Genomic DNA, 19,276 nt, shown 5'->3' with positions numbered 1-19,276 from the left:
ACTACATGGAGCTGCAAACCTAGAATGGAGGCTATCTCTGGGTCCAGAACTCTTCCCATCTTTCCAGGAAGATGAGGTTCCTCAGAGAGAGATGAAGGAAGGGGAAGGGGTAGAGCCAATCCCTAATGATCAGACCAACATCATTCAGCAACATGGGTTGACCCCAAGTCCTGAATAAAAGATGCGAAAACTGTAGTTATTTGTGCTTGTTTGGAGGTTCATTTGGGATGACATCTTTTATTTTTGTTCCCCCCACACCTAGCCCATAGTAAGTACTCTATCGTTTATGAATGAAAATAAGTACTCTGAAGGTATTTTGTACATGCACAGACATCGCCTCTCCCCAAATATGCTGCAAGCATCGCCTTGGCAAGAATGTTCTCACCTATGTCTTCAGGCTGCTCCTTTCCCCCCAACTCCCATGCCCAGCTCAGTGCTGGCTGGGCACTCAGAGTGAAAGTGGTCATAGCTGATGGCTGCCCAACCACCCAACTGACTGGCCGCCCCCACCCTGTCCCCAAACATGCCATCAGCCTCTGTCTTCCCCACGACTCTACCTCCCCACCCCAAGGACAACACCATTTCTGGGGAAACTTCTGAAGCACCAACTTTATTAAGATTGATTTGGCCTGCCTGCCATTCTGACAGGTCCAAAAGCAAACACGGCAGGGCCATGGGGGAGATTTGGTCATAATTACCATCTTTAATTACTGCTAAAACATCAATTGCTCTTGTTCAATTAGCAGTGCGGTTTCAGGCATGGCAAACTTTGCAACACAAAATAAGCTGAAAATTGATTTCTGAACACTTAATGCAGATCTGAAATTGCTAACCTGATAAGGTTGTCATAGAAGAGCCAACGTAGCCAAGGAGGAACTTTGCAGGGCTGTAATTGCCTTGGTGGAAAGATTAATAACTTGTATACTCACATCTTGTTCATCAAGTAAGAGGCTCTTATGGGGTGGGGGTGGGGGATCCAAGAACCATGGGTGGGAGTGAGGCACGAAGGCAGAGGGAGGGTGTTAACAAGGACACCGGCAATTAGGCAGGAGAGAGCAGCAGCCTGCACCCAATGGTCCGTGAACGAGGACATGGCGCTCTGGGATGGCTCGTGGGAGGGGCCGGCTGCCTGGGATGGCTGCCAGAAAGAGCCGACGTCTTCGGAGCAGGCAGGTACTGCTCCACAGGTGGAGAGGATACCCGGGGCCCAGCCACCACTGCTTACTCTCCACCTCTGGAAAAGGACATCCAAGGTCAAACCCCTTTAAAAACTCACTTGGCCTCTGGAAGAGGTTTCTCTAGTCAAGCTCCTCCCACCCCGACCTCCTCCTGGCAGGAAGTAAGAATTCGAATGTGATGGAAAGAGAGGAGCAGCTGGACCACAGGATACCAGGGCTGCTGCCACAGCTGCTCTCGCCATCTCTCATGCCAGCGCCCTGGTCTTCCAGCCGGGGGGTTGAGTGGATTCCTGAGTGTACATCATGAGACGATGGGCAGGGAGCATTTTATGAGCTACCAAGTGCTTTACAGAGCGTGCAATTGCTATTATTATTATTGTTACTCTGGGCATGTGGTTGATACAGGGGCACAGGTCAAAAATCTTAACAGCCTTGGAAAAGGTCCCTCTATCACCGAGCCCTGTCATTTAAACTGAAACTGAGAAAAATGAAGAAAATATTCCCTGCTCAGCTTCTAAAACTAACATCTACTGAGTCCCAGTACATGCCAGCAATGGGTCAAAGTCCTCTATATGTTTTTGTATTTAATCTTCTCAGCAACATTATGGGGTAATGCTCCTCATTTGATGGATGAGGAAAATAGAACTCAGCACAGTTAAGTAACTTATCTCCAAAGTCACACACTTAGTAAAAGGTGGGGCTGGGATTCAAACCCAAACCTCTTTGGCATAAAAGATAATATGCTTAATCTTCAGGTATACTTTCTGCTCCCTGAAGCATCCTTTAAACCTGTTGAGTGCCTTTTAATAAACTGTATTGGGCCCTGGAGCAGACACAACTGAGAATCAGAAATGTCCTTGTCCTGAGCTGTTCTACCTACAGATACTGAAGCAGACAACTTATTCAACCAGCCGGACTGTGCAACACAGCCCAGCTCCATACCCCACGGCAGCAAATCTAACACTCTCAGGAGACATACTTGCTAATGCAAGGCTTATCTGGAGACAAATGACCACCAGGAACACATCAGCCCCCGTATCTCCTTAGGATACATATCCATGGCCCAGTAGATCCAAAACTCGATACAAAGAAAGTTTAATGAACACCTTCTTGCCAGCTCTATGCTCAGGGATGGAGGGAAGTGTGAGCCCTTCAGGCACTCCCTCTCTAATTAAGGAATCTGCAAAGGGAAAATCGTATGGGTTGCAGTGCAGACTGGATGAACAAGGCACAGAAGTGCACTGGAGAAAAGCAACCAGGGGAGGTGGCATCTCAGTGGGCTTTGCAGCCTGCCAGGAGTTAGCCAGGCAGACACAAAGACTGAAAGCCCCTCCAAGAAGAGACACAGAGGTGTGGACAAGCCTAGTCTATTCAGGGAACTCTAAACTGTTTGATGTCTTTGGAACTTAAAGGAGGAGGTTGGGTTTGGGGTGTCAAGGAGAGATGAGGCTGGAGAGGTGGACAGGGGCCAGGTGAGGAAAGGGTTGAGATCCCACTCGATTTTACATTGTAGGTAGTGAAGAGCAAGGGGCCAGCTTTTATTTCAGAAAGCTCACTCTGGCTGGATGGGGGGAAATGGACATAAAAGTGACAAGCCTGGAGGAGAAGAAGAGTTGGGATGCTGTTGCTATAATCTGGTCAAGAGGGGATGGAGCCTGAATCAGAGCAAGGCCTGTGGTCACCCATCAAAGGAAGGGGCTGCTTTAAGAGCTGTGGCTTAGACAGAGAAAACACGGGGCATCTCACGTAGCTGGATGGAAGGACTTTACTTGAAGTTGCAGATACTTGTAGGATCAGTAACTGGGCCACCCACTCTAAGTCTCTCTAAAAAATTGTTTTTCAGGACTCCTGGGGGCAATAGAGTGGCAAATCCACAAAGCAAACACACACACAATATAAACCACTAATACAGAGAAAATCTTATATACTGATGAGAGAGATGGTCCAGCATAGTGGAAAAGTCAGAAGGTCTGGACTGTGTGACTTTAAGAGAGTCACTTCACTCCCTGGGGCTCAGTTTTCCCTTCTATAAAAGGAGAAACCAAACTGTCTTCAAGATCCCTTTCATCTTTAATACCCTGTAATCCTATTGTAGTATAAGGAGCAGAGTGGGGGCAAAGGTTGTGGGAACAAAGAGAGGACAGAAGGGAGATAGCGGTGAAGTGGGAGAGAATGAGCATGTCCCCCATTTATCGCACTGACCACACTCCAGGGATATTCTTAACACAACCTGAGGCAGTGGTCAAGCCAGACCAGTGCCACCCTAGATGGTTGAGTGTTTCTACCAGGCGCTTAACAAAAATATTTATTGTGATAAGGACAATAGTTACAAAAGGCCAATATGACATAAAACCTCAACTACTTCAATGCTGATAACCCTAAAAGGCCTTTCCATATGATTCCAGACCCCACATCTCTCTCCTGCTCCACGGCATCCTCCCCACTTCCTAGTTCTAGCATCTTAGATGCTGCCCTCCACCTTACCCCATTACCACTTAGCACCTGAGTTCTGAAGCTCTGGTCTAGCAGTGGATCAAGGCTCCACCCCCCTGCTGTCCTTCCTCTGCCATCACCTCAGCATAGCACTCCATCAAAGCTTATTTTGGTGTCCCACCCCCTAAACTTTCCATACTCATTCCTGACCTGAAGTCATTTCTGGAATATTCTTGCCCACAAAAACACTCTCGCCCATCGCTCTCTGCTGAGGAGACAGCTCAAGACCATCCTGTTCTCTACTGCATTATTCCAGACCCCTCATCTGCAGCTGCTTGGCCAGGAGTAGAAACCTACCCAAGGGTTTGCCCAGAGCCTATCAGGAGGGATCTGCCATATAAGTTCTATCCAAACAAAGATGATAGTTATTAGCTGAAACCTTCAGACTGTCTCAAAATTTTGAATAGGAAGATATGGGAAGATAATCAGGCAGCTGGTAGCAAAAATAAAAACTGAAGAGATACCTAGACATAGGCATTGAAGTAACAATGTAACTAGTGTGCTTTGGGTAAGTATAAATTATCAGTAAATAAAACTATAAGCTAAGCCGATCACAGAAAAAATTAAGAAAAAATACATGGAACTTCTGGTTGGTGTTTTCCTCTGCTAAGGGAAAAATATTTCTCTTGAAAATCACCTAAAAGCAATAAGAAAAATAAGAAGCAAATTATCTTTAACAAAGCTAGCAAAGATGTACAAACCTAAGACACAAAATGGAAGAAATGTAGTAAAGTCCAACTGGAGTGCAGAAAGATGCTAAGAGAGAATAGGTGTGGTGCAGCATTCAGGTAAAGTGGCTAAACACAGCTCTTCAAAGTCAGTGCCACTCACCAGGATCTCATGTTAGGAATATCGATAACACGTATGTGGGCTGGCTTGGGAGCTTTCCCGAACCTATTTTGACAAAAGACATAAATAGGACAGGTGGGGCTGAATGGTGAATCATACGAGAAGTTCTATTTACAGGAAGAAGTCTATCAGTAAGGATAGAAGAGAGAGGCTTTATCTCTCTATTTTATCTGCAACTATCAGTGCCAGTTGGCTAAAGAAGAGTGATGTTTAAAGGACCTAACTCACACTCTTATCTCTATAGGAAAATTCTTGCTAACCTAGAAAAGGTCATTCTCAGCCCAATCCAGAACCTCATGCAGACAGCTGTTTCATGAAGAAGTCAATTCATTCAAATATGAATTAATGATCAAAAAGGAACCACCATAGGTTCTATACAATAAAGATACTATAATAGAAAAGGAGAGGAAGAGCTAAAGTAAACAGTAGACGAACACTCACCAGAAAAATGTTACCATGGAGGAGATGAACAAACATATTATCATGAAAATGTTAAAATCTTAATGAAGTCGTTTGCCAACAAATTAGATAATCTAGATGAAATGAACACATCCCGAGAAACACAGAAATTACCAAAACTAAAGATGAAACAGAAGGTCTCACCAGATCAATAACAAGGAAAGACATTGAATTAGTCATCAAAAACCTCCCAACAAAGAAAGCCCTAGAAACAGATGGCTTCACAGGTGAATTTTACCAAACTTTCCAAGATGAATTAACACAATTGTGCTCAAACTCTTTCAAAAAACTGAAGAGGAGGGAATATTCCAAACTCATGATATGAGGCCAACATCACCCTCATACCAAAGCCAGATAAAGATGCCACAGGAAAAGAAAATTGCAGATCAATTTACCTTATGAATACAGAAGCAAAAATCTTCAACAAAATATTATTAAGCTGAATCCAACAGTGCGTTAAGAGAATTATACACCATGATCAAGTGGAGTTTATCCCAGGTATGCAAGAGCAGTTCAACATAAGACAATCAATTAATATAATACCACATTAACAGAACAAAATAAAAAAGAGAAATACATAGTCATCTCAACTGATGCAGAAAAGATATTGTGAAACTCTAACACCCATTCTTGGTAAAAACACTTAGAAAACTAGAAATGGAAGGAAACCTCATCAATATGATAAAGGGCATATCTGTCACCCACAATTATCATTATACTCAATGGTGAAAGTCTGGAAGTTTTCCCACTAAGATCAGGTACAAGACAATGATGCCCACTGTCATCACTATTATTCAACATTATACTGGAAGTTCAAGCCAGGGCAATTAGGCAAGAAAAAAAAAAGAAAAAAGAAAAACATCCAAATTGGAAAGGAAAAAATAAAATTTTCTCTATGTGCCCAGATGACATGATTCTATACATAGAAAATCCTGAAAACTCCACAACAAAGCTACTAGAACTAATAAACAAATTCAGCAAAATGGCAGGGTGCAAAATCAATATGCAAAAATCAGTAGTGTCTCTCTATATTAGCAATGAACATTCAGAAGAGGAAATTAAGAAAAACATTCCATTTCCAATAGTAACTAAAAGAATCAAATATCTACATATAAATTTAACCAAGGATATAATGAACTCATTCATGGAAAACTACAAATCCTACCGAAAGAAATTAAAGAAGACTTAAATAAAGTGGAAGGAAATTCTATATACATGGATAGGAAGATTACATTATTTAGAAGTCAATTCTACCCAAAGTAATATACAAATTTAACACAATTCCAATAAAATTCCAATAGACTTATTTGCAGAAATGGAAAAGTCATCATCAAATTCACCTGGAAGGGTAAGCAGCCTTTAGTAACCAAAACTATCTTGATAAAAATGAATGAAACTGGAAGACCCAATTTCCTACTTTTAAAACTTATTACAAAGCTACAGTAATCAAAACAACATGATACTGGCACAAGGACAGACATATAGACCAATGGGATCAATCTGAGAGTTCAGAAATCAACACTTACATCTTTCTTTTTTGCAGGGGGATTGGGGAGGTTCATGGCCCAAGAATCAAAGCCAGGTCTCTGGCATGGGAGGTGATCATTCTACCACGGAACCACCTGTGCACCCCTAAACTCTTACACCTTTTGCCAATTGATTTTCGTTAAGCACTAAATCCACTCAATGGAGAAAGAATAGTCTCCTCAAAAGATGAGGCTAGGTCTTTAAGGACTTCTGAGCCAAGAAGGTGGCTTAACAATATGTGCATTTTAGTTCATCCTCCGGAACAACTATTAAATAACCAGAAACAGCACAGAACAGCTCTTGGGGCCACATCAGTGACCGGACACACAGCGTACCCCAGTATGGACCAGCTGGATTGGCTGCGAGCCCCCCCAGAACCATGAGTTCCCCAAGCCACGGCAGTCAGCGCCCCTCCCTCACAGGTTACTTCCCAGAGGGAAAAGGAAAGAGACTTTATCAGCAGCAGAGGCTGAGCCGGACCAAATGCCAATTGTGGAATTAATTAACAAATTCTGACTACTAAAAATAGGCCCCCAGCTCAGGTGAACCTGGTCAAAGCAGAGGTCACTCATTTTTGCCCTGGCACCAAAGGGGCAGGGCTGACAGAAAAAGGAAAAAAAAAAAAAAAAAGGAAACAGAGGTTTTTGTGGCTGTGTTTCTACAAAGGCTTGACTGCCTTTGGATACAGTGGCAGGGCTTCTCAGGCTGCAACTGCCCCAGGCATAGGCAGAAACAAGCTCATCTGAGGGCTTTTCTGGAGCCTGTGCCTTCCCCAGGGGAGAGGTGAAGCCCAACTCGGGTGGAATCCCTCTGTCAAGGAATTTAGACCCCAGGGCTTGGTAATTTGAGGTCATTAAAGCCAGCCTACAACCGCTCCACCATGCCCCCAGCAGCGAGAGTCTGCCAAAGTTAAAGGTACCGCATTGCCTTATGCTGGTGGGACCTGCAGGCAGACAAGCATCACATACTGGGCAGGATAAGAAAAACAGAGCCCAGAGACTTCACAAGAAAGTCTTTCAAACTGCTGGGTCTCACCCTCAGGGAAAACTGATGCAGGTGACTCTTTCCTCCTGATAGGAGGCCAGTTTGGTATGGGAAAATCCAGCTGCAATCTATAATACCTAAGTAGACTCTCCGAGGGTAGGGGTAAAAAGGCACCATAAAGGCAGGGCAAGAAACAAGAAAACAAGAACTGAAAAATTCCCCTCTGTTAAACAAAACTAAAGCTAGAGTTCCAGATAAAGCTGAAGTGAATGTCAAAGAACAGATAGACAACAAATTCATCCAGCAAGAAAACCCTAGGTAAAGGAAGTGAAAGCAATCTCCAGAATAAACTAATTAAGGTAATTAAATGCCTAGATGCCAGCAAAAAATAACAAATCACACTAGGAAAATTGAAGATATGGCCCAAAGGAACAAACCAACAATTCAAATGAGATACAGGAGCTGAAACAATTAATTCAGAATATATGAATGGATGTGGAAAACCTCATCAAAAACCAAATCAATGAATTGAGGGAGGATATAAAGAAGGCAAGGAATGAACAAAAAGAAGAAATGGAAAGTCTGAAAAACAAATCACAGAACTTAATGGGAATGAAAGGCATGGTAGAAGAGATGAAAAAAACAATGGAAACCTACAATGGTAGATTTCAAGAGACAGAACATAGGATTTTTGAACTGGAGGATGGAACATCTGAAATCCGACAAGAAAAAGAAAGTATAGGGAAAAAGATGGGAAAATATGAGCAAGGACTCAGGGAACTGAAAGACAATATGAAGCACATGAATATACGTGTTGTGGGTGTCCCAGAAGGAGAAGAGAAGGGAAAAGGAGGAGAAAAACTAATGGAAGAAATTATCACTGAAAATTTCCCAACTCTTATGAAAGACTTAAAATTACAGATCCAAGAAGTGCAGTATACCCCAAAGAGAATAGATCCAAATAGACATACTCCAAGACATTTAATAATCAGAATGTCAGAGGTCAAAGAGAAAGAGAGAATCTTGAAAGCAGCAAGAGCAAAGCAATCCATCACGTACAAGGGAAGCCCAATAAGACTATGCATAGATCTCTCAGCAGAAACCATGGAGGCGAGAAGAGAGTGGGATGATATATTTAAATTATTAAAAGAGAAAAACTGCCAACCAAGAATTCTATATCCAGCAAAATTGTCCTTCAAAAATGGGGGATAAATTAAAACATTTTCATACAAAAAATCACTGAGAGACTTTGTGACCAAGAGACCAGATCTGCAAGAAATACTAAAGGGAGCACTAGAGACAGATATGAAAAGACAGAAGAGAGAGATGTGGAGAAGAGTGTAGAAAGGAAGACTATGAGTAAAGGTAAAAAGAAAGAAAATTAGATATGACATATAAAATCCAGAAGGCAAAATAGTAGAAGAAAGTACTACCTGTGCAGTAATAACACTAAATGTTAATGGATTAAACTCCCCAATCAAAAGACATAGCCTGGCAGAATGGATTAAAAAACAGGACCCATCTATATGCTGTCTCTACTCAAAGGACATGAGAGCAAGGAGACAAACGGACATTGGCACACCAATGTTTATAGCAGCATTATTTACAATTACCAAGAGATGGAAACAGCCACAATGTTGGAAAGCCAGCCATCAATGGACAGGTGGCTAAACAAACTGTGGCATATACATATGATGGAATATTATGCAGCTGTAAGACAGAATAAAGTCATGAAGCATGTAACAACATGGATGGACCTTAAGGACATTATGCTGAGTGTGATTAGCCAAAAACAAAAGGACAAATACTGTATGGTCTCACTGATATGAACTGACATTAGTAAATAAATTTGGAGAATTTCATTGGTACCAGAGACCATCAGGAGATAGAAATAGGGTAAGATATTGGGTAACTAGAGCTGAAGGGATACAGATTGTGCAACAGGACTGAATATAAAAGCTCAGAAATAGACAGCACAATACTACCTAACTGTAGTACAATTGTGTTAAAACACTGAATGAAGCTGAATGTGAGAATGATAGAAGGAGGAGGCCTGGGGGCACAAATGAAATCAGAAAGAAAGATAGACGATAAGATTGAGATGGTATAATCTAGGAATGCCTAGAGTGTATAATCATAGTGACTAAATGTACAAATTTTAAAATGTTTTTGCATGAGGAAGAACAAAGGAATGTCATCACTGCAGGGTGCTGAAAATAGATGGTAATTAGTATTTTAAAATTTCAACTTATGTGTGAGACTAAAGCAAAAACTGTTTATTTGATACAAAATTTATGTTTTGACTAGTGCATCTCCTAATATAATTTATGTAGATAGTAGGTTGAACAACATAAGTACATGGAACCTTGGGTAGGACATGAGATTTTGTTGGTTTGTCCAGAGTGATGCCCTGATGAATCCCACAGTGATTTGATCAGTAAGTGGAAAAGTATTTGCAAAGTCCCCTTCAGGGAATGGTGAGAATGGGGGAAAATTCAACCTCTCCAAGTTGAATTCTTGATATTCTCATAAGCAGTGGGGACAACCAACTGTGCCCCCAGTCTTGGGGTTTGTTCATATGAAACTTAACCCCACAAAGGATGGGTCAAACCTACTTAAAATTAGGCCTAAGAGTCACCCCCAAGAGAACCTGTTTTGTTGCTCAGATGTGGCCTTTGTCTCCAGCCAACACAACAAGCAAACTCATCACCCTCCCTCTGGCTATGTGGGACATGACTCCCAGGGGTGTGGACCTTCCTGGCAACGTGGGACAGAAATCCCAGAATGAGCTAAGACCCAACATCAAGGGATTGAGAAAACCTTCTCTACCAAAAGGAGGAAGAGTGAAATGAGACAAAGTGTCAATGGCTGTGAGATTCCAAACAGAGTCGAGAGGTTATCCAGGAGGTTATTCTTATGCATTAAGTAGATATCACCTTGTTATCTAAGATGTAATAGAGAGGCTGGAGAGAACTGCCTGAAAATGCAGAGCTGTGTTCCATTAGCCATGTGTCTTGATGATGATTGTATAATGATATAGCTTTCACAATGTGACTGTGTGATTGTGAAAACCTTGTGTCTGATGCTCCTTTTATCTACCTTGTCAACAGATGAGTAGAATATATGGAATAAAAATAAATAATAGGGGGAACAAATGTTAAAATAAATTTAGTTTGAAATGCTAGTGATCAATGAAAGGGAGGAGTAAGGGGTATGGTATGTAAAATTTTTTTTCTGTTTTTGTTTTATTTTTCTGTTGTCTTTTTATTTCTTTTGCTGAATTGATGCAAATGTTCCAAGAAATGATCATGATAATGAATATGCAACAATGTGATGATATTGTGAATTATTGATTATATATGTAGAATGGAATGAGCATATATTTAGAATGTTTGTGTTTCTTTCTTGCAATTTTTTTTAATTAATAAAAATTTTTTTAAAAAAGATGAGGCTAAAAGTCCCCTTGGGGGACTGGGGAAATGTTAAACTTCCTGATATTCTTGCAAGCAGTGGGGATAACCAATTCAATAGGCTGTGCCCTCAGTCTTGGCATTCACCCCCACGAAACTTATCCTTGCAAAAGAGAAGCCCTTATGCCTAAGAGTCACCTCAGAGAGTCTCTTTTGTTGCTCAGATGTGGCCTCTCTCTCTAAGCCAACTTAGCAGGTAACTCACTGCCCTCCGCCTTATGTGGGACATGACTTCCAGGAGTATAAATTTCCCTGGCAATGTGGGGCAGGACTCCCAGGATGAGCCAAGACCTGGCATCATGGGATTGAGAAAGCCTTCTTAACCAAAAGGGAGAAGAGAGAAATGAGACAAAATGGTTTCAGTGGCTGAGATTTCAGAGTTGGGAGGTTATCCTGGAGATTATTCTTATGCATCATATAGATATCCCTTTTTAGTTTATGGTGTATTGTAGTGGCTAAAGAGAAGTACCTAAAACTGTTGGACTGTGTTCCAGTAGCCTTGATTCTTGATGTTGATTGTATAACCATATAGCTTTTACAATGTGACCATACGATTGTGTCAACCTTATGTTTGGTACTCCCTTTATCCAGAGTTTGGACATATGAGTAAAAAAATAAGGATAAAAAATAAATAAATAATGGGGGGAAAGAGTAAAAAATTGGGTAGATTGAAATACTAGTGATCAATGAGAAGGAGGAGTAAGAAGTATGGGATGTATGAGTTTTTTTCTTTTTCCTTTTTATTTCTTGTTCTGGAGTGATGCAAATGTTCTAAAAATGATCGTGGTTATCAAATACACAACTATGTGATGATATTATGAGCCATTGTTTGTATACTATGGATGGACTGTATTGTGTGAAGATTTCTCAATAAAAGATACTTTTTTTAAAAAAAGAGAAAAAAAATTTTCAAATGATGCTGGGAAAACTGCATATCTATATGCAAAAGAATGAAGGTGGACCCCTACCTCATACCATATAGAAAAAAATTACTCAAAATGTATGAAAAACCTAAATATAAGAGCAAAACTATAAACATCTTAGAAGAAAGCATAGAGAAATATTTTCTGGAGTTTGTTTTAGGTAATGAATTCTTATATTTTATACCAAAAGCTGGAGCAACAAAAGAAAAAAAATAGATAAATGGGGCTTTATTAAAATTAAAAACTTTTGCAGATCAAAAGATATTTCAAGAAAGTGAAAAGACAACCTATAGAATAGGAGAAAATATCTAGAAACCATGTGTGCTGGTTTGAAAGGATGTAAGTGCCCTAGAAAAGCCATGTTTTCATCAAAATCCCATTTCATAGAGGCTGAATAATCCTTATTCAATACTGTATGTAATTAGATCATCTCCCTGGAGATGTAACCTAATCAAGAGTGGTTGTTAAGCTGTATTAGGTGACGACATGTCTCCACCCATTTGGCTGGGTCTTGATTAGTTTCTGAAGTCCTGTAAAAGAGGAAACATTTTGGAGACTGAGAGATTTGGAGAAAGCAAAGAATGCTGCAGCACCATGAAGCAGAGAGTCTATGAGCCAGCGACCTTTTGCGATGAAGAAGGAAAACGCCTCCCGGGGAGCTTCATGAAACAGGAAGCCAGGAGAGAAAGCTAGCAGATGACGCCATATTTGCCATGTGCCCTTCCAGCTGAGAGAGAAGCCCTGACTGTGTTCGCCATGTGCCTTCTCACTTGAGAGAGAGAAACCCTGAGCTTCATCGGACTTCGTGAACCAAGCTATCTTTCCCCAGATGGATGCCTTTGATTGAACATTTCTATAGACTTGTTTTAATTGGGACATTTTCTCGGCCTTAGAACTGTAAATTAGCAACTCATTAAATTCCCCTTTTTAAAGCCATTTCATTTCTGGTAATTACATTCTGGCAGCTAGCAAACTAGAACACCACGAATCTGATAAAGATTTAATTCCAAAATATAGAGGAACTCCGCAATTCAACAGCATAAAAACAAGCAACCCAATTTATAAATGGTCAAAAGACTTGAAAAAATATTTCTCCAAAAAAGATTTACAAATAGCCAAAAACACATGAAACAATGTTCAACATCATTAGCCATTAGGGAAATGCAAATTAAAATCACAGTGAGGTATCACTTCAAATCCACTAGAATGGCTATTATGAAAAAAAAAACAAAACAGAAAATAAGTTCCAGTGAGGATGTGGAGAAATAGAAAACTTCATACACTGTTGATGGGAACGTAAAATAGTGTAGCTGCTGCGGAAAAGTTTAGCAATTCCTCAAAAAGTTAAACAAAATTACCATGTAACCCAGCAATTCCACTTCTAGATATATACACCAAAAGAATGGAAAGCAAGGACTTGAACAGATATTTATACACCAGTGTTCATGGCAGCATTATTCACAATAGCCAAAAGGTAAAAGCAACCCAAGAGTCCAGATGAATAGTATAGATGAATGGATAAACAAAATAAGATATATACACATAATAGGATATTAATCAGCTGTAGAAAGGAATGAAATTCTGACACATGCTACATCATGGATGAACCCTGAAGACATCAGATGAGTGAAGAACTGAGACACAAAAGGACAGGTATTGTATGCTTCCACTTACATGAAATAAGGAGAATATGAAAATTCACAGAAGCAGAAATAGAATAAAGGTTACCAGAGGCAGGGGGGAGGAGAAATGGGGAATTAACACACAGTGAATTGAGGGTCTTTGGGTTGATGGAAAAGTTTTGGCAATAGGTGGTGGAGATGGTAGTACAACACTGTGAAGGCGTTAGCGCCACTGATTTGTGTGCCTGGGAGTGGTTGTGTAGATGAGTTACATATAACATATATAGCACGGTGTATATATATCACTATGGTTGAAAAAAGAGAGATGAAAAAGACAATAACAGTGAAATGTAATACTTGGTTGTGCACTGCATCTAATAATGGGGGAGAAAAGGCCCAAAGGGACATTTTATTGGGAAAATTAAAAAATTAGAATATAAACTCTATTCTTTATATCAATGTTAAATTTCCTAAATGTGGGAATGTGACTATCTTTGTTCTTTGGAAATATGCAGTATTAAATTAAGCGGTAGAGGAGATGATATATGCAGCCTGTTCTCAAATGTTTACAAGATAGATAAATATATAGAGAGATGATAGAAAGATTAGACAGATATAGATGGATGGATAGATAGATAGATAAATAAATAGGTAGGTAGATAGATAGATAAAATAAAAGAGAAAGGAAAAGAGGAACGGAAGGAGGAAAGAAGAAAAAAGAGGGAGAAAAACAAAGAAACAAAGAAAAGGAAAGACATAATAAAAATGGCAAAATGTTAAGTTGATAAGTCTAAGGTAGAGGCTATTTGAGTTCTCTTTATTATTTTTGTATTGTATTTGCAATCTCCCTATAGGTTTGATATTATTTCAAAATAAAAAGTTTTAAAAAATCTTAGTGAAGCAATTTTTCCATAAACCAAGAACACAAAATTAAGATACATTTTGTTCAGGAAAAAAGATGGCAAGACAAACAAAAGATAAAAATCATGAGCTAGTTGTGCTCAGAAGAAAAATGTAAAAACAATTACTTACACTAATAAAAACAGAAGGAATATAGAGAACAGAATTTGAAAAAATGAGAAAATTTAGTAGAAATAAGCAAGAGGTTATAAAAAAAAAGGTGAAAGAGAAAATAGATAGGAAAGACAAAGTTACATGCAATTCACTTCCCTACAAAGAGAACAGATGTATAAAGACGGTTTACGAGAACTTTCCAAAAATAAATTAACAGATTGAAAGAGCCTATCTTGTCCCAGGAAAAGACTGGCATAGGATGGTCAAATCCTAGTAAAGATATCAGACTTCAAAGACAAAGAATCCTTTGGAAATTACAGCACAAAAGACCAAGGTGTCTTTAAGATGGAGAAAAAAATCAGAGTAACCTCAGAACTCTCCATATCCTTTACTCAATACGAAGAAAATGGTGTTACCTAAGAGTGTTCTATTCAGGCACACTATCAATTAAATATAAAGGCAATATTTATGAACATGTAAGAACATGAGGGCATCATTCCCATGAGTTTGAAGAATCTACAAGAGGATAATTGTCAAGCCAATAAAGAAAGGAATGGAAGAAAATACATTAGAACAGCTGATGTGACACTAAATTCATGAAACTATAGACTAAGACCAAACAGCGTAGAGGTTATGGTTACAGAACCAAATGTCAAGGCTATAAACCTTGATAATATAGAAATTCTGTAACTAACAAAATTTGGGTGAGGAAAGGGAAGAGAAGGTAGAAAGTGGTGTTGTGTGCTAATTTTTTTTTGTTTATAGCTTGGGCATCGAAGATTAAAGTTAATAAAGTCAGTGGTAGACATACATGAACATTTAAAAGGTATAAAAGGGAAACATGAAGACAAATAGTAACAATCAAAATAAAGTGGTGGGTGAGGAGATTGGATTATGTGCAAATATACCAGTTGTGTGACTCTCATAAAAAGCATTCAATAGATACAAAGAATATGTGTGTATATGCATATATGTATTAAACAAGTACATTATATGTGTATGTGTTATGGTTTTAAAGGTAACTATCAGAGAGGAAATACAAGCAATCCAAATTATTAGAAGAAATACAAACATAAAAACCAAGCAGATAAAACATAGAACATGGAATAAAAGATTGAAAAAAATAAACGAAGCAGCAATAAAAATGGAAAGCATTACATAAAACATGATTAAAAAAAAAAAAAAACAGAAAGCTAAGACCAAACATGTTTGTTATATTAAATTTATGTAAATGACATGACTTTACTCACTAAAAATACTTACTCTCAGACTGGATCACAAAATAAAGCCCAAATGTCTTATGCTTCTTAAAACACAATTACTTAGAAAGTTTGAAAACAGAGGAATGCACAAAGACATAGCATGCAAACACAAGCAGAAAGCAAGGACTACAATTTTAGCAGGCAATAAGTTTTGGGGGTGAGGGGAGATGCAGAAGAGTATTAAAGTAGAAAAAAAAGGAAATTTTATAATGATGAAGAGCATAATCTTCAATGAGGATATACCAGTTATGAATATTTATGTTTCAAACATCATCATATTAACATCCTTAGAGTAAAGCTACAGGATTTACAAGAAGAAATAGAAGCTTATTAGTAGTCAGAAATTACAGTTGATCACCCATTCTGTGACAGAATAAGTAGACAGAAAAATAAGTAAAGATATAGGAGACTAAACAACGTAATTAATAAACTTAATTTAAATGATATATATCTAGTTCAATACACTGAAAACAGAGAATATCAAGACTGAAAATCTTAGGCCACAAAGATACTGTCAATATACTCCAGAAAGTAAAAACCACACAAACAGCATCCTGGGATTATGGTCTAATAAAATTAGATTCTTGAAGTAAAATCCTTCTCACTCAGAAAACCTAATTCTTTCTCTCAACAGCATTTGGGATAAAGAAGAAATCAAAACCTGAAATTGGAATATATCTTTAAAGCAATAATAACAAATAAATTACACATTAGAATCTGTGCTAAAAGAGTGTTCATGGGTAAGAATGAAAGGAAATTAATTAAGCATCTAACCAAGAAGTTAGAAAAACTAAAGCTAAGGAGAGCAGAAAGAAGGCATTAGTAATTAGAAAGCAAAATACAGTGAATTAAATTAAAGAACTGTACAATCAATATGCAAACCCAAGAGGTGATTGTTTTTTTTTCAAAAAAGCTAATAAAATGATAAACTATTAGCTAACTTTATCAAACAAGGAGAAAACACAGAAATGCCCAGTATAAAGAATTATAATGGGGAAAACCCCACAGAAACTGATAAAATTGAAAAATAATTTGAAACTACTTTGCTCTTCTGTATGCAAAATGATTTGAGAACCTGGGTATAAAATATGATTTTATAGGAAAATATAAATTGCCAAAACAAGCTACAATAGAGTTAGACAATCTAATAGATTAGTTGCTATAAAAACTAAAAACAATTGTCAAAGAGTTATTCCACCTGTAAAGGAGCACCACGCCAGAGAATGTCACAGAAGAATTCTAGCCAACCTTTAAGAGTCAGATAGCTCACACTGTGTAAATGCCTTCAGAGTATACAAAAGAAACAAAACTTACAACTCTTTTTTATGAAAACTGCATAATACTGACATCAAAATGTGACAAAGAGCTCAAGAAGGAACTATATAGCCCAAATTCACTTATGAATATCATAGCAAAATAAAACATATAAAAGATTAGCAAACAGAAATCAGAGTCACATTAAAACATAATGGCCAAGTAGAATTTATTCCAGAAATTCAGGAATGGTTTAATACTAAAAAAAAAATAACTTTTGTAATTTGGTGTATTAATAAAACAAAAGAGAAAAGTCTCATATGATACTGTCATAGATGGTGGAAAGATATTTGAAAAATTCACATCCATGCTTGATTTTTTTATAAAGTGTCTTATAAAATAGGAATGGAAGGATGCTTTCCTAAATATGGCAAAAGTTAGATGTCACAATGGAAGGAAAAAGCCCATTTAAGATAGCAACAGAAGAGGATAACATGCATAGAATTAAACCAAGAAATAAAGAAGATCTAGGAGATTTTTTTTCTAGGAGAAAAGAACAACCACACAGCACTAAATAGAAGACTTGGAGATGAAGATTCAACATCGAAAATATGTTCATTTATATTAATTTATAAATTCCATGAAATCCTCTCTCTTGTCCATATACCAAAAGAGTTGGAATTTGTTTTTGCATTTTGTTTGTTTGGGAGTTTCTTTGGGAAGGGACTAAAAAGATTCTGAAGTAAATAGTAACCTTTAAAAATAAATAAGCAAGAATTTCTAGAAAAAAATTTTGAAAAGGAAGATCAATGGGTGGGAGAAGCAGAGCTAGACTTGTCAGATATTAAAAGACACGATAAAGCAACAAATGGCATCAGCAGATGAATGAGTCAATGGAACAGAAGAAACCCAAGGATATATGTTTCAAAAGGTGAGAAACAGATGTATTTTTTAATTAAATAATATTTAGCCAACTCGGTAGATACCTGAGAAAAAGCGAGGTCCCCTTAAGTTCTCTATCTCAGCCTTACACCTTACACCAAAAGCAAGTAAAGAAGAATCAAAGATTGATAGTTCTATAACCGAAAACCATCAAACTCTAGAAAAATGAGAGAATTTTATAAATATAGCTAGGAGCAGGGTAGACCATTCTAAATATGATTGAAAACCACTTATGTTAAAAAAGGACACTGACTAATTTAACCATATAAAAATCAAATTCATCCAGTTTGGGGGGCAGTGAGAAATAGCACAAACAAAGCCAAAATCCAAACGAAACTCTGGGGGAAAAATCTCTTTTAAAATCATATCACAAACAGTTAATATTCTGAAAGAAAGAATACCTACAAAGCAAAAAGAAAGCGGGCAGAGGACACAAACATTCATTGTAAAGGAGCTGGCTCGTAACCACAGGGAAAGACGGTGCTCTCACCCCTGACCAGGGAAATGTTAACATTATACCATTTTCACCTAACATGTGGCCGAAGAGCAGTGTTTTTGCCCAGGAGTAAGAAAGAATGTCTTACCAGCTGGATGTGTGACCCTAGCCAAGTTTCTTACCTCCTCTGCATCTCCATTTCAATAACTCTTAGAGGTATTTTCAGAACTGAAAGATGCTGAGTAGGTGTTTTTCCCCCACCCCACCCCACCCCCACCTTCCTTCCTCGTCTTCATTCACAACACACACAGCCCTCTGACTCTGGCAGGCGCGTCCTTCGAGCGTCCGGGACTCAGAGAGGCTGAAGGAGAAGATCTAGCCCAACAGGGGACTAATCAAGAAGAAGAGAAGGTTTTAGTCACCGTACCGACAGAGAATAGAAATTAACCTACCTAAACATGCAAAGGACCTCTACAAAGAAAAATGGTAACCTATTAAAGGGCATGGCAGAAGACATATAGAGAAAATGTTCCCCAAATTAATTTATAAACTCATTAACACGATTCCAAACAAAATCCCAGCAGGATTTTAAAATTAGTTTTAGTTTATTATTAATTGCTCTGAATATTTTTCTGAATATTAGCTACCTAGTTATTTTATTTCCTCCTTAAGGAATTGCTTATTCAAATGCTTACTTTCTTTAAGAATGTTGCTAGACTATGTGATGATTTTGTGAATTACTGATTATATACGTAAAACGGAATAATCAAAAGTTAAGAATGTTTGCGTTTGTTTGGTGTTTTTTGGTATTTAAAAAAAATTAGAAATTAATATAAAAAATGTTGCTGGGTTTTCCTATGGAT

The 19,276-nt window shown here is 38.2% G+C and overlaps 1 long non-coding RNA gene across 1 annotated transcript in view; it reads right to left on the bottom strand.

Annotated features, from left to right (window-relative positions):
* LOC143643295 (uncharacterized) overlaps positions 1-18,613 on the bottom strand; it is a 122,478-nt gene extending 103,865 nt beyond the window's left edge. The window contains exon 1 of the long non-coding RNA XR_013156194.1: positions 18,596-18,613. This is a non-coding gene — a long non-coding RNA (uncharacterized LOC143643295). The remainder of the gene's footprint in view (positions 1-18,595) is intronic.
* Between the last annotated feature and the right edge of the window lie 663 nt (positions 18,614-19,276).

This window comes from Tamandua tetradactyla, chromosome 8, assembly GCF_023851605.1.
Source record: "Tamandua tetradactyla isolate mTamTet1 chromosome 8, mTamTet1.pri, whole genome shotgun sequence".
Taxonomy (NCBI): Eukaryota; Metazoa; Chordata; class Mammalia; order Pilosa; family Myrmecophagidae; genus Tamandua; species Tamandua tetradactyla.
The sequence above is the reverse complement of the archived record's forward strand: the minus strand, read 5'-3'. Positions and strand labels throughout refer to the sequence as shown.